Here is a 20,862-nt window from a genome sequence, read left to right as displayed (position 1 = left end):
TTTAACAATTTGATGGTTTTGTTTAAAAAAATCTTCAGAGACTTTGCTAGAAGCGGACCATATTAAATTCATCTCTTCAAGAAGCTTTGAGATTCATGAATATAGCTCAGTGAACATGCTCAAGGCGGGGATTTGTAACTGACAATGCACTCTATTTTCATGAGCATGCCTGTATCCACATGCTTCATATAAAAGTTCTCTTTTTTCCTTTAATATATTCCAGAAGAAACATAAAAAACAACAACAATTATCAACAATCAAGTCCTTGGTCGATTTTTCCGGAACCGGAACGCTACCTACCTTGACGGAGTTCCGGTGTTTGGAGGTATATGATGTGGGTCGGCGTTCCATGCATGAAGAACGACGATTTAACGGGAAAACGGAACGGGCCATGCTCGGAACGGAATGGAACAGATTGTTGTTTGGAGAATAGCAATTTTAAAAATAAAAAAGAAGAGGCTTTGTCTTGTGCTCCAATAATTGCTTCGTATAGCATTATTGGTTAGTCCAGCTTTCTACAGCTTCGTCCAAGTCCCTTCTCTTTGTTCATCTCTCTCGGCTTTCTCGACCCTTTGTTCAATCTCCACCGTGCGCAGCTGGTAAGGGGTCAGCCGGCATATCCTCTCCTCTTCTAAGTCTTAACCCATGACCTGTGTTGAACCTTAAAGAAAAGAAAAGAAAAGAAGCTTGAAGTGGTTGTTCTCTCCATCTCCGTGAGTTTTATTGCTACTATTCTTTCGATTTATATCAATTCTTCGTTGATTAATTGCTATATGCATTCGATTAATTTCTATATGTTATATCTGAAGCCTAAGAAAATTTTAAATAGATGAATATTGTGAATTTGGGAATTTTTGTTGAATATCACTTGTATGCATTCGACCCAAAATTTTGAGAAAGCTGAAATTATGTGGTGATCAAAATTATATGATATGGAATTTTTGTGCTAAGTTTTGAAGTAATTTTATTTCTTTCTCCTTTGTATTTACAATTTCAAACGTCAAAATTGAGAAATAGTTTGGGTTGTTGGTTCCTTTGATTTTTTTATTTTATATAACTCACTATATTTATTTTAAATCATTGCCTAAAATTTTATGGGACTGCTAGAGATTATAAATTGAATATTTGCTTTAATTCATTCAAAGGTACGATATTTTCCTTATAATTTACTTTTAATTTGCAAAAAATTTCTTTTTCAAATGATCTAAATATAAAGTGTGAATCAGTAAATCTTTTGAACAATGGCTCCAAAACTCGATATTGGTTGGGAGTTTGGTAAATCCATCGGAGGTGATAGAAAGACAATACAATGTGTATTTTGTGGGAAAGTTATAACTGGTGGAATTACAAGATTAAAACAACATATTGCTCATGTTGCTGAAAATGTTGAGTCATGCACTAAAGCTCCAAAGGATATATTATTGATGTTACGGAAACATCTTCAAGATACTAAGTCTGACAGAAATTTAATCAAAAAGAAAAAAGAAATTGCATTAAATGCAATTCAGCAGAGCATACATGGACTTGATAGTGTCAGTGACAGTGGAGATGATAAATTTGATGATACCAATGAAGAAATTTTACCAGATATGGAATATAGGGCATTGCGAAAAGCAATGAAAGAAAGTCGTAGAACAAGAGCATTTTAGGAAGAGATGCATAATCGATATGGTTCAGGTAAATAAATATGTTATTTTTGTAGTCTCAATTAGTTAACTATTTTAAAAAATTCTTTTTTATTTTAGTACAATTAAAATTCTGATTAGTTTGTATCCTTTAATTTCAGGAAATGTTGGTGGTAGTTCATCATCACTTGGTGCAAATCTCAATTTAAGAAAACAAATGTCCTCGTAGCTTTAGCGTAAGAGAGGGAGCTCAACTACCATCGAAAGGGATTGATTATTACATGTTTCCATCAAAACGAAAGAGTATAAAAAATTGGTTTGCTCTTGAAAAAGTCAAAGATGTTGGGAAGGCTATTTCAAAATGGTTTATATACAATGCAATTCCATTTCATGCAGCAGATAGTGGTCCATACTACCAAGCAATGATTAATACCATCGCCGATGTTGGACCTGGAGTACAAGGTCCTTCTGGACGTCAAATAGGTGGTGTTTTCTTGGAAGAGGAGGTGGAAGATATTACTGCATATTTAAATACATTAGAATCAAAATGGCCAAAATATGGATGTACAATAATGTGTGATGGTTGGAGCACACGCAATAAGCATCCTATCATTAATTTTATGATATATTGTGATCGCAACATGATATTTCATAGTTCAGTGGATTGCACAAACCAAAGAAAGACAGCCGATTTTATATTATCTCTTTTGAATAAAGTTATTGACGAGATTGGAGAGGAAAACATTGTTCATGTGGTTACAGATAGTGAAAGTGAAAATAAGGCTGCTGGACAGAAATTGATGATTGAAATACCTCACATGTTTTGGTCATGTTGTGCTGCACACTGCATTTTTCTTATGCTTGAAGATATTGGTAAGATGGCAAAGGTAAAGAGGTGCATTGATGAAGCAAAGCAAATAACAAGTTTTATATACAATAGTGACAAAGTTGTGAACTTAATGAAAATCTATACAAATGACCGTGAATTGTTGAGACCTGGAATCACTCACTTTGCTATAGAATTTATCTCTTTAGAAATTCTCGTCCGATATTCTCAAGATTTGAAGAGATTGTGCACTTCAATTGAGTGGCAAGATTACAACAATACAAGCAAGAGATGAAAGGATGCCGAAAAAATTACAGCGATAATTTTGGATGTAAAATTTTGGAAGTCGGCTCGTGGCATATGCGCAGCAATGGAACCTCTCGTAAAAGTTTTGAAGTTGGTTGACCAAGACAATAAGCCAACTCAGTCAATTATATATGAAACAATGGATTGAGCTAAATTATGTATACAACAAAGTGAAAAAGACTGGAAACTGTATTGGGATGTGATTGATGAGCGTTGGTATAATCAATTACACCAACATCTACATCCTGCAGGTAAAATGAGATTATATTTACATAAAATAAATTCATTGTTGTGGTTATTGTCATATATTTTAAAATTTTTGTGTTTTTTAGCATATTTTCTCAATCCAATGCTCCAATATTCTGAAACTTGTGTTTATACGGATGAAGTAAGACGAGGATTGAAGACAATAATCAAGAGACTAGAACCTGATTTAAATGCACAAGCTTCAATGATTAATGAGGTATGATATTTATAAATTTTACATAACATATTTTATATCCAATATACTATAGTTTTATCAAACATATATGTTTTGCAGATTAAATTGTTCACGGAACAAATTGGAGAGTTTGGATCCCCACTTGCAAAAATGGCAGTTAAAAGAAGTCTTCCAGGTTTGAACTTCTTTATGTTTCTCATAAATATTAATGTTATACAATATATATAAATATATATATATATCATATATTCTTTCTCAGCTGAATGGTGGAATGAGTATGGTGAAAAAGCTCCCCACTTGAGAAAAATTGCAATTAAAGTCCTTAGCCAGACATGTTCATCTTCTGGCTATGAAAGAAATTGGAGTACATGGTCTTTAATACATACTAAGCTTCGAAACCGTTTGGCAATGGAAAAGTTGCATAAATTGGTATATGTCCATTACAATATGCGATTAAGAGTACGAAATTTGATGCATAAAAGTGGAGATGATGATTACTACATTCCTATAGATCTTGATCACATATTCACATATGATGATATTTTAAATGAATGAACAAGAGATAATGAACCCTCTGTTTTGCAAGACGATGACTTAGAATGGTTAGATCAAGGCCATGAAATTTCAAATGCCCAAGAGCGCAACAAGACACTTGCTGGTCAAAGTTACTCTAAGAACAAAAACAATGAGGGCAGCTCAAGATTATCAAAAAGCCAAGGAATCATATTGAGTGAAAGTGATGAAACTGAAGATGACGACAAAAGTGACGACATTAATGATAGTGGTGATGGGAACAATCGAGAAAGTGGCAAAAAACATCACGATGATGATCAAGAACGTCAAGATGATCAACATGATACTGGCATGTCATGGGCACGGGGGAAAGAGAATTATTATGCCACACAGGATACTGATCATGGGTATCGCCCTGGGATAGAGGAACAACGTCGTTTTTTAGCAAGTTTGTCGAGTGCTGAAGATGATGAACATTTTAGTGGATCTTCACATTCATATATGGCTGTCGAAGAGCATATAAAAAATCTTGGCTTGGGGGGACACCATCAATTTCAATTTGAAGGGTATTCTAATAGTCGACGATATCGTAACCCTCAATCACCCGCAGCAACTGGTATTAGACATGATGACCATAGATACACATCTTCAAGTGAGGCTAGTAATTCTTTGGGATATCAAGAATTTGGAGGCTACCATCGTCGTGACGAAACCTTATTAAATCCACATTCATTACACCATGTCTATTTCGTTTCAATCCCCTATTCAATGAATATCCACGTGGGCAATTTAACACTTGTTTATATCAACAACCATATGGTGGAGATCAATTTTCTCAACTGAATCCCCGATGAAGAGTACACTGATGATTTCGTTCCTCCACGTCATTCCTCATGGTATTAGTCTGTATTATATAAAATTTACAGGTACTTTTCTATGTAAATATTATTCTTCATCAGCTTATATTTAATTTATTATTGTTATTTTATTCTAGTATGATAGTAATATATGTGAGTCAAGCAGTAGTTATGAAACTATTTGATAAATTACATAGTGATTTGCTTTGATAATCCTATTGCTTCAATATTCCTATATTCATCAATTTGTGATAATTCATGTGTAATTAAGATTCTTCGAGAATTAATTTGTCTAAGTTCAGATTTTGATTACATTTGGTGTTTGGATCCACTTTAAAATTACGAGAAAAAAAATCATAATAACTTGAAATTAATTCCAAAAATTCATAAATTTTCACAGCAGGTGTACTTTGTAAAATGCTATAACTTTTGTATAAAAGGTTTTTTGTAATGCTAAAATCATACTACTGATCGAGCTAAACTTGCACTGTGGAATCCTCAATATAAATATGGTTTTATATGCTCAATAATTAATCGCAAGTGTACGATGTCAAGTAATAGTATGATGTACGAGAGTACGAGTATCGTTCTACTGGAGACTGTATTTTACAATTATTATTTCTAGTTATCAAATCTTTAGCAACAAAATTTGAATGGTTATTTATGACTACTAAAATTAAATAAAACTCAAAAATAAAATTCAAGAATTAAATAATGAGATATAGAATCTAGACAAATTAAATAAATTTCAATGAGAAATGAGTTTCTTGGAAATATTGGTACACCTACCCCTCATTAATTAATTAATTCGTTCGATAGTGATTTATGCTTCCGACAGGATTTCTTATTCAATGGAACACGTCCTCTCAAGCTATGCCAAAATAATTCTACTCAGTGAAGTAATTAAATGTCTTTAATTCTTTATCAAGAGTGAATCTCATATCGATTTATGAAATCCCCTAGTTTTCGACCTTTAGGACTATAACTATCAACATGTATCCAATTTCATATTTCTATGTAAATTGTAGATCCACGGACTATACTACTCCATCATATCACAAGCTATTCACTCGAACTCACTCACGATATGAGACTATTATTAAAGTTAGCTACACTTTAATAATTGTAATGAAAGAAAGTAGTATAATCAAGAATAAATCAACATCAACATCTGAATTAATCAAATCAATGTTCGGGGTAGGATATCCTTAAATCCCGACAAATATTTAAGTTTAGATACTAGAATTCATAGTAACAATAAACGAAACAATGTTTAAACGATAAAACTAGATTAGAATTACTATTTGTGATGAAAGTCCTAGGAACGATGCCCGAAAATCTTCGAATCTTCAACTCCAAGCAATTGCTGCAAGCTTTTTCTCCCTTATTCTCCTCCCTAGGAAGCTGAATTATGTCTCAATCCCCTAAAAATCGTCCCAAAATACTGTCCATATAACCTCCTTTAGAAAATAAGGGAAGAAATCGACAAAGAATCTTTCCAAAAAATCAACTCCGCCCGGGCTGATATAAATTTCCACCCGGGCGGATGGTTTTCGCAAATCCTGTATTTCAATTTTTCTTTGACGTGCTCGGGCGGACATAAGTTTCTGCCCGAGCAGATGGCTTTCGCAAAAAATCTTCTTTTTTTCCAACTTGCAGGCGCCCGGGCGAGTATAACTGTGCGCCCAGCGGATAGCTCTTGAAAATTTCCCATTATTTTCAGTTTACCCACGAATTGCCTACATTTTCAACCAAGAGGCTTATGAGCAAGTAAAATCCACCTATATCAACCCCCCAATACTAACCTTTTGCTCGCCCTCGAGCAAAACAGGTGACACAACAAAAAGAGCATGACTTAAAGTAGCTCGACAGTCTATTCATAGTTATCAATTAGCCTCAGTGAAACTCAACATATTCTCTTGTTGATCAATGTAAAAGCACAACTCTTCAAACTTTTCTTGGTCAAGACATTGTTTCAAATAAAACATGAACGTTGTGTCGTTATTCCTAGAATCATATATGATAGAGGGATCCATTCTCAACCATTTTCAGAGATTTCGATCTGCCTGTTAGTGTAAATCTTACTCTCTTCTATTCCTATGCACTCAGTAACCACCATCATCATTTTTTTGTCGATTGAATTGGAATACAGTAATAAAAGGACTATATGAGAACCTTTCATTTCGGATTCAAATCCATGTGTTTTACATTTTTAGCCAGAAATAGGATTTCATTCCTTTATTCGCTCCCCAACAACTTACATCTCCAACTTTAGCCAGGAATATGATTTCATTCCTTTATTCGTCTCCCCCTCACCTTACATCTCCATCTTTCTATTTTTTTGTTTTTATTTTTAACGCTGCTGATAGATACCTCGATTCAAGAGAATGTAGTCAATCTCAATTCACACCTTCAAACCTCTATTTTCCCCACTTTAGTTTTAATTTTCCACCATCTTATCATGCATGCTTCTTGTTCTAACATTCGTGCAAGGAGAATTCAGCGTTTTAAATGAAATTTTATGTCTTTACCACAGTATGTGCTAAAGAAATAAGAGTATATGATAGACAGAGAATGTCTCATCACCTCTTAATCATCCCTGGCTAACAAGTACTACTTCGAACACTGTCGGCAGACACACACACTAATGCGAAACGACTAAAACTAAATGCCAACGAATAAAACTAACAAAGCACCAAAAAGAAACACACAAAAAAACACCCATCCACCCCCAATACGAAAGAAGAGCAGTGTCCCCAATGCAACAGACGATAGAAAAAGAGACAAATAGTGCAAAACACAATGGATGCAATAGAACTTAATCATGCAACGTTAACATAAATAAATAAAATGATCGAAATGAAACTCAAGAAATAAAAGAAGGGATAGAAGTGACTTCACTCTCGATGATCATCCTCCTCGTGCTCCTCTGGGGGAATGACGCCAGCTTCCGGCTCTGGTGCATCAGTGTAGTGAAGCTGAAACAACGGCGGGAAAGCTGGCATAGGTGGTGGCATAAGGGCCGGGTCAATACCACTGTGGCTATGGGATAGAGGCAGCATGACATCAGTAGTGGTCTGATATGTCTAACTCACAGCCTGCCACTGTAACTGAGGGTCAGCAAATGCAGCAAATTCGTCCATCCGGTCCTGAAGAAGGCGATGTGGAGTTTGCGGGGCAAGTGGTGGGGGCTGCTGTGGCAGTGGATCGAAAGTCAAGCTGTCCCAAATAGGGCCAAACTGAGGTAAAGCCTTCTGCCGGACTGCGGTCTTCTGTAGCCAGCTAGCGTCATCAAGGGCCTTGGTCAGTGGCAACCATTCATCATCATCCTGAAAAATGACCCCAGCTCCTGCACACAGCTCGATGATAATATGGGGAAAGAATAATGCTACATTCGGATTTTGAATACTCAGATGGATCTGTGAATCAATAATTTGCCCCACATTGATTGGCATATGGGTTATCAGTGTGTAAAGAAACACTCCCCTCTCCCTCTGTACGTCGCTAGTGTACCCGATTGGCATCAATCGTGTGGCCAAAAATGAATACCATGTTGCAGCCGGGACTAAAAAATATTTCTCGGTGAAACAAGTGTATGAACCAGGTGTCTTCCACGGAGACCTCGGATAGCAGATTATGCGCATCATCAAGTCTAATTCGGGGTCTGCAGCCCATGCCATATACACCGAATCATCCACAACCGGTGTCTCAAGCACACTATTAATCTCAATCAAACTAAAATCTACCAGCTTCCCCTCTCACAATTGCTTTATTATCGCTCCTCTTAGCTGCATCACACTACTGGCTCCACCGCGGCTTGCGGTTGGGTATAAAATTTTCCCCATCCTCTATTTTCAGTTTGATTTATAATAAAAATTTTTAGGATCGGTTAACGTATCAAGAGTGTTTAGAAGGAGGGGGGTTGAATAAACACTCTCAATTAAAATTGATCTTTTCGAATTTTGAGTTCAGTCTGGTGACAAACTGATTCTCGGAATCTTGTTGGTCAATATCAATCTGTTAAACTGAATCAGTTGCGGAAAGTAACTGACTGAAAGATAGAATACAAAAATAAAATGCTCAAGAGTTGTTTTTGCATGTTCGGAGATTTCAATTACTCCTACGTCACCCCTTCTATCACAAGGATAGGATCTCCACTAAAAGACTTTGATCAAATACAAGGATTGTACTAACCCACTTCAGCTTGGACTTAACAATGCCAAAAACTGAAACTCTTAGTATACAGAATGTTCTCAATGCTTAACTGATCTTTGAACTAACGAATCTCAATGATTGTTACAACTTGCTTGTAAGCTCAAATTGTAGCCTTAATTGCTACGAATAAATCAAGTAAGAGGTGAGCTGATATTTCAATAGTGTAACAGCAAGCTTTTGAATAGTATTCACTTCGTTGTTGTTTTTCAGCTTATCTTCTGTCATATTTATAATCTTCCCTTCCAACGGTAACTTGAGGTAAATTTGAATCTTGTATCCGTTGAATTCTTCTTGATTATTCCTTGGGCATTGTTTACTTCATTTATTGTGATGCGGCGTCTTTATTACTTTCGCCGAAATGCGTTGTTCCAAGCTGTATTGATTTTAGTGCGTCGTTGCAATCTTCTATGTCTCTTGATGGTTGATTGTTCTTTCCCGAGACACGTTCAGTTGAAGAGTGCTTAGCATCCGACTGAATATATCTACTGGTCAGTTTCCAACTGATCAGTCAGTTGATTTTAGTTATTAAGTCCAGCTGCTGAATTCAGTTTGCTTGTTCAGTTTGCTCGATCAGTTGTTTCGTATTTTCAGTTGGTTGATTAGTTTGTCAAACTCCAGAATTTTGTTTCCAACAATTTCCCCCTTTATGGTGTTTGACAAAACTAAGTAACTGAATGATTGATTGGACTCTTTGTAGATAAAATAAGAAACTGATCAATTGAATTTCACGATTGATTGGACTCTTTGTAGATAAAATAAGAAATTGATCAACTGAATCAGTAACTTGATGAGTACAGTGAAAACGGCTACTAAAAAGAGAATTTCTTCTGTCGTTCTAGCATTCCTTTGATTTCTTCCCCCTTTTTGTCAAACAACTCCATCTTCTCAGATAATTTTCGAACATCAGTTGAAAGAATTTTGACATCTGCTGAGATACTTGAGACAGTAGTTTGTAAACAGGTCTGCAGCAATTCCATTTTATTAGAAACAGAAGTTTCCAATCGTTGAACTCGTTGAATAACTAACTATGTCTTGAGTTGTTAATAGGCTTTGAGCAGAGTCATATTCAATTTAAGAATCCAATTTGACAGTGTGAGATAATTGTGTAGATTGAATCTTCTTGATCTCAGTAATTATCTGTTGCATATTGTGCTGCATATTTTGAATTTCTTCAAGAACAAGATCCATGTATGTGGATTGAGGAGGAGGTGACTGATGAGAAGATTCAGGTTGTCTTGTGGGTTGATCAAATATAACCAACTCTTGATTAGTTGCTACTGTTTTAGCAACATTCTGAACTGAAGTGATTGGTGCAGCAATGTCTTCTGAAATTTGAGATGGAGAGAGTGGATTTTGATCAGCGGATGAACTGCCTGGAAGAATAACAGAATCTGATGAAGCCAAAATTGGTGTCTTTAAAGGATGATCTTGGGAATCTATTGGCACATCAGTTTAAATAGTTTGGTCAGCAGATAACACTTGGTCAGTTTCCATTGGTGTCTCTTGTTGAGAGTTTACTAAACTTGGTTCTGATTCTTTTGTTTGAATGATCAATTGACTCTTCACATTTTCAGCAACTGCTTGACTTGGAGATTTTTCGAGTTCATCAGTTTGAGTAACTTGTTCAGCATAGATTTCTAGATGAACTGGTGCTTCTTGTTGTTCTTGTATTGAATTTGAGACTGGTTCTTCATCAGCAAGTGGTTCAACTATTTCTTTAGATGGTGACTGAATATCTTGTTCTGGTTCTTCAGTTAACGGAGCAACTGATTCAGAATGCATTTCTTCTAGCTGAGCTTCCAGAGCTACGGCCTGAATGATTTAATCAATGTTTGCAAAAGATAGTTCAGTTTCTGAATAAAGTTGATGTTCAACCTGAGAAGATTGAGGCACGTCTTGAGCTGGCTCTTCAGCAGCCGGTTGTGAAGATGACTCTTTCTGTTGGGAGGAGGGTGAATCTTTTTCTGCTTTTGAATTTAAGGATATGTCAGGAAGAACCAATTCCTGATCTTGTTCCCGAAATTTGATTTCACTTTGTAGATTTCTGAGATCTGTGTCCAGTTGGGTGAACACAGCTCTATCATTGTATGCAGTGGACTGATAGGGTTGTAATTTTGCCTAAGCTCAGCAACAACTTGCTGCAGCTTCTTTTCTCTTGAGAGATCAAAGAAATACTTCTTCCTCGGCAAAGCTTGATGAATTGAAGAAGCCTTGACCATCTTTAGCACTGCTCTTTCCAGAGCAATGAATCTTTTTAGCTTAGATTTTTTGAGTAGGTCCTTGGCAAAAACATGAACTCTGAAGTTCATCCATTCTTCAAAAACTTGAAGTTTTTCTTCAGCGAAGTGATTTACCTCTTGCCAAATCAGATCAATATGAGTTTGAATGGCATTTGTAGGTCGAGGTTCCTCTTGAATTTTACCCTTGCCCTTGGAATCAGTTAGAATGTGAGGGATGGACAATCCAGATGTAGTAGCATCAATCCTTTCTCTGAGTACAACTCCAGTTGGTCTAGGAAAAGGTAAAGAAGTATGACGAGTGATTTGAATAAGTGGAGCTTTTACTCCAGCAATTCTGGTCGTATCACTAGATTCAGTGTCTTTCATCTTTGACAGTGTGGAGAGCAAAGTTGATTGTCCTTCAGTTGAATGCTCAGCTGAGATTGCTTTCAAGGGAACAGCTGGTATTGGCTGTTCAGCGTTTGATTTTAATAATTTATCAGTTGGGATGAATTCAACTGTTGTTATTGATTTGGTTCTTTGCGTCCTTGGTCTCTTGACAAGTTTAGGAGAAGGAGTTTTCTCTGAATCTGTTTCACTGATAATCAGTTTTCGTTTTGCAGTCTTCCATTGAGCCAAGTTTTTGGCCTTCTTTACTGGTGTTGGAGTAGACTGTTTGGAAAAAATATCTAGTTTGGTCTTTAGAGGTAAGATGTTTTTTGCAGTGAATATTTTGAACTTGGATGATTTTCCAGCATTGTCAGCTACCAATCCCTTAATTTTCAAGAGATAACTGATTGGAATGGCATAGCCTCTTGATTGTTTGGCAGATTTAAGCATATTCTTCAGAATTTTGAAAATAATATGCCTCCAGTTAGCTTTCTTTCCTCCCATTATGATGGTCATCACTTGAAATTTTTCAAGAGTAATGGCAGCATAAGATCCTGCCTTAGCCAATATGCCCTTTGCCACAATATCAGCCAATAATTGAATTTTTTATTTCAGTTCTTTCTTTGGATCGGAAACTTTGATTTTCCGTCCATCATCAAACAGTAAAGATTGCATCTCCTCAATATCAGATGTTTTAACTTCATAAAAGTTTGCATACCCGTCAGTTGGTAAGGAGAATATTTCTCCAAAAGTCTCTTCAGTTAGGATCAACAGCTGATTATTGATAGTTATAGAGATACTTCCATCAACAGTGACATACCCGTTCAGATAGAACTCATTTACTTCCTTGGTGTATATCTCCTGCGAAGATTGTCCGAAGAACATCTTGAGACCAGCATTTTCAATTTTCAGAAAAACGTTCCTAACATCAGCTTCTTGAATTGATAGAACTGAGTCAAAATCAATGGCCATGGCATTCATCATATGAGCAGGGATCTGATTTTCCATTGTTGAGAGTAAGGAAACCTGAAATTTTGCGAAATATAAGCTCGAAATGTATGAATTTGTTCTGAGATGATGTACGCATAGAAAAGAAAAACTGAATTGAAGCGGGCTTAGTACAGTTGTTCGTGACTGTTTAAATTCGGGACACGTGTCAATCCATTAAAATTTTTGAATAAAGACGTGTGTACGTGTTCTATAAGCGTGTGTTCAATTTAAATGGTTCAAATGTTTCCACGTTTTCAAAATGAGATTCATCATTAGATAGTAGACAGTCACGTCACTTGATTTGGAATATAATTTGTTTTAATTAGTTAACTTATATGAGAAGATTAGGTGAAATTCCCAACTGAACGATCAGTTGTAAAACTGTGTCCTTTCAGTTGAGAGTTTACTGACATTTGTCTTCTTAGTTAACTTCTTAAAACCATTATTCCCCCTTAATTAGTGCATAAAATAATTAAAGCGAATAAATTTAAAGATAAGAAAAATTATCATTTGATGAAATGTTGATGACCCTTCAGATTCCTTGATATTCTGCTATAAATAGAGATAACACGGTTAGTTTCAGTCATATTAGTAAAAAATATTCAAGACGAGAAAAATGGCAGATGCGAGTAGTTCGAGTGCTTCGCCTTTTTCTCTGGAAGCTAGAAAGGCTGCTATAGAAGACGAAGTCTTCTACACAAGTCTTCCCTACTGGGAAAAGTTACAGGAGCTTGCGTTCATGTATAATTCTGGAGAGGCTACCACTCCCAAACTGATGGCAGAGTTGAGAGAGGTGCGAGAGGATTTCCACATAGCTGTGTGGGTGGACATCTTTACAGATGGTCATATCTATCAGCTGATTCTTCGAAAGGAACTGGAGATCCTTAATCGCATAGCTTCTTCTCACAGCTTTTGCAAGACATATTCCTCAGCTCTATCTGTTTGGTTGAGAATGTGGAAAGATGATATAGAAGAAAAATATGAAAATGTAGTTCAAGCAAACATTTATCGTTGAATGAAGTATTTATTCTGGCTTTTCTTTGTTTTTATTTTTCCTGCAAATAATAAATTTCATTATATGAATTACGATTATAAACAGATGAACTGATGATTGGTTAAGCATTAAATAGTCAATGTCAAACTGATATCAGTTGATAATGATCAACTGATAATTAAGAAGTCTATGTAAATGAGAAAAACGTTTCGGTTGAATTGAGTCTCTTCGGTTCCTTCAGCATTTAAATTCTATCGAATGTGAAACAATAACAATTCAGTATGTCGGACTCTGATGCATGCAGCAGTACACACATTCATGTCACTGAACAATCGAATCCTCATTTAGAGGAGATGAAATGAAGGATGGAAGACTATGTTTTCAAAAAAGTGATGTCAACATGGTCTAAGATTCATGAGTTGCAGAGGGTGAGTAGAAGTGGTGCAATTCCTACTCGTGCTCAAGCAGCAACAACAAGAAAATATCTTGAACGTTTTGAAGTTAGGCATGTTACAGATTTGATTGAGGACAAGTGTCTGTTGGAAGCAATGTTATGGAAGGAGTGGCATGCGGTTGATAAGATTTCTAAAACTAGGGCTTTTTCTAGAATTCGAATTTATGAGATGAATGATAGGGTTAGAGAATGGTTAGATACAGTTGGTTCTATGATTTCTTCTGTAAATTGGGATCGGTGGTATTCTTAATGGAATATTATTTTCAATTTGTTGTGTTCGTATTTTCTGCTGATAATTCTGTTAGTAAAGTAACATTAGTGATAATTTTAAGACAAATCAATTAAACCAAGAATATTGCGAAAGTAAGAAAACTTAGTCTCAGGTAATGGTTTGGGAAGATGTCAGCTGCTTGTTGTTCAGTTGATATATACTCCAATTTAATGTTCTTCTTCAAAGCATGATCTCTGATGAAGTGGTGTCTGACATCTATATGCTTTGTCCTTGAGTGAAGAACTGGATTATAAGCGATGGAAATTGTACTCGTGTTGCCACAAAATATGGGTGAATTATTTTTAATTACTCCATAATCTTTCAGTTGTTGCTGGATCCAGATCAGTTGTGCACAACAACTACCAGCAGCAAGATATTCTGCTTCAGTTGTTGAGGTAGCTACGGATGTTTGCTTCTTGCTGAACCAAGAGATCAGTCTGTCTCCTAGAAACTGACAAGATCTACTTGTGCTTTTGCTATCAAGCTTACATCCTGCATAATCTGCATCTGAATATCCAACTAAATTGAAAGTAGAGTCTTTAGAATACCATAACCCAACAGTTTGTGTGCCCTTAAGATATCTCAAAATTCTTTTAGCAGCTGAGAGGTGTGATTGCTTAGGATTTGCTTGAAATCTAGCACTAATACACACAGCAAATACAATATCAGGGCGACTGGCAGTTAGGTATAATAATGACCCTATTAAACCTCGATATAGTGTCGCCTCAACTGATATTCCCCCTTGATCAGTGTCCAATTTTACCGATGAGCTCATGGGAGTATTTGCAGCTGAACATGATTCCATGCCAAATTTCTTCAGCAGCTCCTTTGTATATTTAGTCTGACTGATGAATGTACCAGTCTCCAGTTGCTTCACTTGCAGTCCAAGAAAGAATGTCAGTTCACCCATCATGCTCATTTCAAACTTATCCTGCTTCAGCTTAGCAAACTTTTCGCATAATTTGGGGTTAGTTGACCCAAATACGATATTATCAACATAAATTTAAACTAATAAAATGTGATAATTTTTAGTGAATTTGAACAATGTCTTATCAACTGAACCAACAAAAAAATCATGATCAGTTAGGAATTTTGAAAGTGTTTCATACCAAGCTCTGGAAGCTTGTTTAAGACCATATAAGGCTTTGTTCAAATGATATACATGATTAGGAAAGTTGTGATTTTCAAAACCTGGGGGTTGTTCAACATATTCTTCCTCTTGTAGTTGACCATTTAAGAATGCGCTTTTGACATCCATTTGATAGACTTTGAAGTTTTTGAACGAAGCATATGCAAAGAATATTCTGATTGCTTCCAGTCTTGCAACTGGTGCATATGTTTCATCGTAATCAATTCCTTCCTCTTGCCTGTATCTTTGTGCTACTAGTCTCGCTTTATTGCGCACAACTGAACCATCCTCGTTTAGTTTGTTCCTGTACACCCATTTTGTACCTATGACAGTTTTTGAAACTGGTCTTGGAACTAAGTTCCAGACATTGTTATGAGTGAACTGATTTAGCTCTTCTTGCATTGCATTTACCCAGTTAAGGTCAGCAAGAGCTTCATCAGTTTTCTTTGGTTCCAGTTGTGAAACAAAAGCTGAACAGATAAATAGATTTAGCATTTGGTTGCGAGTTCTTACTGGATCAGATGGATTTCCTATTACCAATTCAGGTGGATGTGATTTTCTCCATCTGTACTCAGTATTTGTTGTATCAGCAATTTCTTCAGTTGGTAACTGAATATCATCAGTTTGCTCTATCAACTGATCATTAGAAATGGCTTCTGGTTCAACTGATTGATCTGACACTTCTGGTTCGGGTGTTTGAAGAGTGTTTTGATTAATATGATTGTCTTCTTCATTATCATACTCCAAACTGATATCTGTCAGTCGATCAACTAGCTCAACTTGATCAGTTAGCTTATCAGTTAGTTCAGTTTCATCGAAATCAACATGAGCAGATTCTTCAACATTTAGGGTTTTCTTGTTGAAGACTCTATAAGCTATACTAACTGATGAGTATCCAAGAAATATTCCCTTTGTAAATTTAGCATCAAACACTCTTAAATAATTTTTACCATTATCAAGGATAAAACATCTGCAACCGAATATTTTGAAGTAAGTAATTATACTTATTCTTCCATGCCAGATCTCATATGGTGTTTTCATATGATTCTTATTAATCATTGATCTGTTCTTAGTATAACACGCAGTGTTTACTACCTCTGCCCAAAACCTTTGAGAAATACCTGAATCAGCAAGCATTGTTCTAGCAGCTTCTTTAAGGGTCCGATTTCTTCTCTTAGCTACACCATTTTGCTGAGGAGTTCTAGCTGCTGAGAGCTCATGCTTGATTCCAGCATTTTCTAGAAAATTTGAAAGAGTTTGATTGATAAATTCAGTTCCTCGATCTGATCTGATTCGATCAATTCCAAATGATTTTTCATTTAAAAGTCTTCTGAAAAGCTTGATCAGTTGTCAGCAGTTTGGTCTTTTGATTTGAGAAAGATAACCCAAGTAAATCTTGAAAAATCATGAACAATCACCAAGGTGTATTTCATTCCCCCTAAACTCATGACTGGTATAGGACCAAAGAGATCCATGTGCAATAGTTCTAAGCATCGGGATGAAGATTTACAGCCCTTGTTTTTAAAAGACGATTTTACTTGTTTTCCAAACTGACATGCTGAGCAAAGTTTTTCTTTTGAAAATTCTATTTTGGGCAAACCAGTTACAACTTCATGTTTACTCAGATAGGCAATGGATTTAAAATTTAAGTGACTTAGTCTCTTGTGCCACAACTAGTTTTTAGATGATTTGGAAGCTATAAAACAAACTGGTGCATTAGTTTGATCATTCCAACTGACTTTATATGTGTTTCCATATCGTTTGCCAGTTAGTATGATTTCATCAGTTGAAGTTTTAATTGAGCATGAGTTTTTGTCAAAATGTACTGAAAATCCACTGTCGCATAATTGACTGATGCTGATCAAGTTATACTTCAGTTTTTCTACTAATAGAACATCTTTAAAAGTAAAATTACCATGGATAAGCTTATACTTACCCACAGTTCTACCTTTGGAATTGTCCCCGAAACTGATATTTGGACCACTGTATTTGATCAGTTGAGATAGCACACTTGCATCTCCTGTCATATGTCGCGAACATCCACTGTCCAAATACCATATTGAGTTCTTGTTTGTACCTGTTACCTGCAGTCACACACATAATATAATTTGGTACCCGTATTTATTTGGGTCCTGAACTGATTAGTCCCTTAGGAACCCATACTTGGATTAGTCTAACAGACTTTCCAGTAGCTGTATTTCAAATAGTTTTTCTCGGCTTTTGTGTGCTTGTGTGGTGTACGGATGATACAATATGAATTTTAGCTTTATTCAACTGATTGTTCAATCTATATCTCTTCTTAACTGGCTTGCAGTTATAGTAATTGGAATAGCCTTTAGAATAGTTTTTGTAAAAGCTTTTTGGTGACTGACTGCATGAATCAGTTACCACTTTTGGGCTATAACCAATACCATATCTTTTCCCTTGTTCATACTTTCAGTTGGCTTTTCAACCAGTTTACTTGGCTCTGATTGTTCTTGTACCATAACTGATTTGACAAAGTGAATGTATTTCCCTTTGCTCATATTCAGTTTTTGTTGAGTATCATTGGTTGGTATTTCATCTTGGTTACAGAACCCCAAACCAGTTTTATCAGTTATTGATTTTTGGGAGTTCTGTATATCAGTCAATGCAATAGATGATTTGTTCCACGACTGAATAAGCTCAGTCTGTTTTGTGTTTTCAAGCATCAACTTTTGTATTAATGACTGATTTTTGTTTCTTTCTGCTTTTAGCTCAGTAATTTCCCTTTTAGACTTAACCCTTCAACTTATTCATCAGTTTTGGTTTTATCATCTGTGGGATCAGTTTGCTTTGCTTTGAGTTTTTCAAATGATTATGCAAGTTTCTGATACTCATCTACCATGTCATGTAGTGTGAGAATGAGTTCTTCTCGTGTAAAATCAGTTGAACTGAAATCAAATACATGTTGGCTAGATGACTCTTCTGCTGCATCATTAGCCATTAAGCACTTTACTTCCTCATCATCACTAGAACTGCATGAGCTTTCTGGTTCTGACTCTTCACTGTCAGTTTCTGCCCATTTAGATTTGTTTTCTTCAGCTAAGAGCACTTCATGTTTCTTTCTGAAGAACTTTTTATCTTCATTGGGTCTTCTTTTGTGTTCATATGATTTCTTTCTTCTGTCAGTTGAGCCTTGGATATCCTTCTTAGGTTTAGGAAAATCAGCAATAAAGTGTCATGATTTGCCACAATTGTAGCATGCATTTGATTCATCCTTGGAGTTGTTTCTTTGATATGGTTTCTGGAAGTTTTCTTGATTCTTTCTCATAAATCTTCCAAATTTTTTGATAAACAATGACATAGCAGCGTTACTCAACTGAGCAGCAGATTTTTCAACTGAACTGATTTGTTCAGTTCTGACAGCAGCTAGAGCAGTTGTGGCTGCAGAAGTAGATGGTTCTCCTTATCTAGTTTGCAGCTCAAATTCGTAGGCCTTTAAATCAGCAAACAGATCATGGAGTTCGATTTGGTTCAGATCTTTTGACTCTCTCATTGCCATGGTCTTGACATCCCATTCTTTGGGAAGACCTCTCATTACCTTCAGTGCAATTTCTTTGTTGGTATACACTTTTCCAAGTGCATTTAGCTCATTGATGATACTACTTACTCTTTCATCATACTCGTGCATCGATTCTCCTGCTTTCATTTTGATGTTATCAAACTTCTGCACAGCAACAGAAAGTTTATTTTCTTTGGTTTGATCATTTCCTTCACAAAACTGGATCAGCTTTTCCCAAATTTCTTTGGCAGTTTTACACATCTTTATTTTGCTGAAAGTTGCTTTGTCCAGTGTTTTGTACAGAATGTCTTTGGCCACATTATCAGGATTTGCTTTTCTTTTATCTTCAGTTGTCCATTCATCTCTGGGCTTTTCTATTCTTTGTGGTGCCCCTTCTGTGATGTCAACTGCTGTATTTGCTTTTAGAATCTTCATGGGTCCATCAGTTATGATATACCCACATGTCATCATCTTGTGCCGCTAAATGAGATTGCATTCTGATTTTCCAATCATCGAATTCTTCTCTGGAGAACATAGGAATTTTGTTGAATGAAGTTATGCTATCAAGTTTTGTAGATCAAAAGTATTCAAGAACAAGATTCACCCGCTCTGATACCGCTTGTTAGGATCGGTTAACGTATCAAGAGTGTTCAGAAGGGGGGGTTTGAATAAACACTCTCAATTAAAATTGATCTTTTCGAATTTTGAGTTCAGTCTGGTGACAAACTGATTCTCGGAATCTTGTTGGTCAATATCAATCAGTTAAACTGAATCAGTTGCGAAAAGTAACTGACTGAAAGATATAATACAAAAATAAAATGCTCAAGAGTTGTTTCTGGATGTTCGGAGATTTCAATTACTTCTACGTCACCCCTTCTATCACAAGGATAGGATATCCACTAAAAGACTTTGATCAAATACAAGGATTGTACTGACCCACTTCAGCTTGGACTTAACACTGCCAAAAACTGAAACTCATAGTATACAGAATGTTCTCAATGCTTAACTGATCTTTGAACTAACGAATCTCAACGATTGTTACAACTTGCTTGTAAGCTCAAATTGTAGCCTTAATTGCTACGAATAAATCAAGTAAGAGGTGAGCTGGTATTTCAACAGAGTAACAGCAAGCTTTTGAATAGTATTCACTTCGTTGTTGTTTTTCAGCTTCTCTTCTGTCATATTTATAATCTTCCCCTCCAACGGTAACTTGAGGTAAATTTGAATCTTGTATCCGTTGAATTCTTCTTGATTATTCCTTGGGCATTGTTTACTTCATTTATTGTGATGCGGCGTCTTAATTACTTTCGCCGAAATGCGTTGTTCCAAGCTGTATTGATTTTAGTTCGTCGTTGCAATCTTCTATGTCTCTTGACGGTTGATTGTTCTTTCCCGAGACACGTTCAGTTGAAGAGTGCTTAGCATCCGACTGAATATATCTACTGGTCAGTTTCCAACTGATCACTCAGTTGATTTTAGTTATTAAGTCCAGCTGCTGAGTTCAGTTTGCTTTTTCAGTTTGCTCGATCAGTTGGTTCGTATTTTCAGTTGGTTGATTAGTTTGTCAAACTCCAGAATTTTGTTTCCAGCAAAAATGTTTTGCACAAGCTGGAAATCAGGCTCTTGAATTGGAGCTCGATGTATTTTTAAATGTTCATAGCGTTCCTTAGCTGCATTTTTCACAAACAAATGGGAATTACGAGATGATGACGAAGAAGCATCGTGACTTACTCGAGCTTTCTTAGGCGGCATCGTTGATGATTTGTGAAGAACAAGAAGCCCGGAGTAGGAGGTGTGTTGCCGGAACTAGGATTCCGAGATAGGAAGCGTCGTAGAATGACAGTAGTGGTCGGAAAGTTACAGCGGTGGCTGGAGAAACAAAGGGATGGCGGGAAATTGTAGTGGTGGCCGGAAAATTGACACCCTTGGTGTTTGGTGAAGGTGGTGACACAAGATTTGACCTGAAATCGGCACAAAAAACAACTTACTTGAGCGAGATTGAGAGTGGAGGCGGCGGAATTTCGAAGGGAAAAGGGTAGGGTTTGAATGGGGAAGAGAAAAGGAGAGTCTGCACATTTAAAATCTCCGCGACCCGCCCAGGTGGACAT

The 20,862-nt window shown here is 36.2% G+C and overlaps 1 long non-coding RNA gene across 2 annotated transcripts; it reads left to right on the top strand.

Annotated features, from left to right (window-relative positions):
• The first annotated feature begins 282 nt into the window (after positions 1–282).
• On the top strand, positions 283–3,944 carry LOC140837284 (uncharacterized). Of its 2 annotated transcripts, XR_012119279.1 has the most exons (3): positions 283–1,677; positions 1,787–3,220; positions 3,299–3,944. It is a non-coding gene; the product is annotated as an uncharacterized lncRNA (long non-coding RNA). The 2 variants fall into 2 exon arrangements; XR_012119278.1 differs by having other exon boundaries at positions 1,787–3,944.
• Positions 3,945–20,862: the final 16,918 nt, after the last annotated feature.

This window comes from Primulina eburnea, chromosome 7 (assembly GCF_022965805.1).
Source record: "Primulina eburnea isolate SZY01 chromosome 7, ASM2296580v1, whole genome shotgun sequence".
Classification (NCBI taxonomy): Eukaryota; Viridiplantae; Streptophyta; class Magnoliopsida; order Lamiales; family Gesneriaceae; genus Primulina; species Primulina eburnea.
The sequence above is the reverse complement of the archived record's forward strand: the minus strand, read 5'-3'. Positions and strand labels throughout refer to the sequence as shown.